The sequence below is a fragment of the Amaranthus tricolor genome, chromosome 3, assembly GCF_026212465.1.
Source record: "Amaranthus tricolor cultivar Red isolate AtriRed21 chromosome 3, ASM2621246v1, whole genome shotgun sequence".
In the NCBI taxonomy this organism is placed as follows: domain Eukaryota; kingdom Viridiplantae; phylum Streptophyta; class Magnoliopsida; order Caryophyllales; family Amaranthaceae; genus Amaranthus; species Amaranthus tricolor.
In genome coordinates this window covers 10428-12500 of record NC_080049.1, presented here as the reverse complement: position 1 = coordinate 12500, position 2073 = coordinate 10428, and the positions used below count along the sequence as shown (strand labels likewise).

Genomic DNA, 2073 nt, shown 5'->3' with positions numbered 1-2073 from the left:
TTTTCGATTACTTTAGCACGCACACAACTCATTCAATACAAGTCAAAATCATTAACTAAACACAACATGAGTCTTTTCACCAGTTTAAAAGTAAAAGCATGTATGAATCGTTCCTTTTCATCAACTAATTTTGAGTATATCGGTTCGCATTACCCAAAAATAACTAATCACAACTAAGCCTTACAATTTTAATATAACACTTATTCAAAGATAAGGCAAATCTTAGAGTTATCGAATCGCGATATCATTTGTTACCTTCTCCAAAGCTAGAAAGAACTATAATCAAAACAACACGAAAAGTAACTTTAGCAACCATCGACGATAAGTTGACATTGTACTCTTGGCTTACTAAATTATGCATTAAGACTTCAATAACAACCTAATCAGAGTACTTGTAATTCGCAACAATCAAACCACACAATTAGCAACTATTATTCCCAATTTAACAACCACACCACTCCTATATTCAACTCTAATCATAACCATTACCAACTAAATCTATCACAACAATATTTAACCAAACTAAGTTTTAAAACAACTTGTAAGGTTATCCAATCAATCGTCACACCACCAAAATATAGCATAGAACACACATCATTTAATTTCATCTCTAACTCCAAACCCTAATCATTTCATGTTCAAAGATAACACTTTCAACCATTATCCATATCAAAAATCAATAAAACGAATACACCACCAAAATGTGACATGAAAGCCCACACCATTACTAATTTCAAAGATAACACCTTTAATTATTACTCATAGTAAGATTAAAAGAAACTATCACACAATCAACACACAACCCATAATTTCTAATCACACTTCAAACCCTAAAATCATATGTTCAATTCATCAATCAAACTCTTACCACAAAAAGATTCAATGAATTTAACACAAAACCAACATCAAACTCAATACACTTAATAAAGCTCCAAATAAAAACAAGAAAATTAATTAGAGAAAAGAGAAGAGATGGCTTACAATGGGGGAATTAGTAAAGGGGTGGAAGACATGTAAATGATGTGGTGGTGGTGCGTGAGCGTGGCGGTGAAGGCTGCACAACCAGCCGTGCCAGCCGCTGCTGCTGGTAGCTGTTTGAGTGCAGCTTAGTTGTTGCTAACTGGGAGAAGGGAGACACAGCCTACTGCTAGTGTCTGGGCTGCTGCTTGCTGCTCGTGGGAGGAGGGAGACACGGCCTGGTGGTGCTCGTGGGAGGAGGGAGACACGGCCTGGTGGTGCTCGTGGTGCTCGTGGGCGGCTGATTGGGGCCAGCTGCTGGCGACACAACAAGGGGAAAGGGAGAAGAGAGAGAGAGAGGGAAGGAGGGAGATGGTGAGGCGTGTGCTGTTGAGGGCATGGGTATCTCACTAACACCCTAATCCTTTTTTTTTATTTACTTATTTATTCATTCACTTTCTTGAAGGCTCAACTAAGAAACTTATCTTTGTGTGCTCCCACATTTTAATAAAATAATAATTTGATTCGAACCTTTTTATTTAAAAATTGTAATTGTATTTTTAATATAAATATATAATTCATATATGAAAGGATTTATTAAAATTACTTCTAAATTAATTTAATATAATTATAAAATCCCCAAAAGTTATTAAAATACTAATTAATCACGTCAGAAAATCTTGGGTTGTTACAAAATACCTTAAAGCATTAAATACTGATATCAAAGGACAGCCGGACAGAGCGGCAGGCGGCAAAAGGGGTTGGCGGCAGGTGGCAACGGTGGCTGGGATAGGGGGCGGCGGCGACAGCTGGTTGGGTAAGTTGTAGGTTTTAGGGTTTTATTTTTAGGAGAGAGGAGAGATAATGGGTAAGAATTATAAAATTTGATTTCTAAATTTGAACTTTACACGCAGATTTCGCCATTTTTTCTCAGCCAGTTTTAGATTTTTTTTAAAAAATAATAATAATAATTTTCCCGGGGCACGTGCCAGAGTGCCCCAACATAGGTCCGCCAGGGGCACGGCCAGAGACGACTGGATCAGCCGAGCAGGCAACTGGAGCAGGCAGCTGCAGGAAGAACTATTAAACCCCAAAGAAGTACTCCCTGTCTCCCTT

The 2073-nt window shown here is 38.0% G+C and overlaps 1 protein-coding gene across 5 annotated transcripts in view; it reads right to left on the bottom strand.

The window, feature by feature from the left end:
- Positions 1-1370, bottom strand: part of LOC130807404 (short-chain dehydrogenase TIC 32, chloroplastic-like) — a 20233-nt gene extending 18863 nt beyond the window's left edge. For 4 of the 5 annotated variants that reach the window (XM_057672602.1, XM_057672604.1, XM_057672605.1 and 1 more), the window contains exon 1: positions 982-1364. The gene's annotated coding sequence lies outside the window, so the exon portion shown is untranslated. Of the gene's footprint in view, positions 1-981 lie in introns of all 5 variants that reach the window. The other variant, XM_057672601.1, reaches the window with a different exon arrangement.
- Positions 1371-2073: the final 703 nt, after the last annotated feature.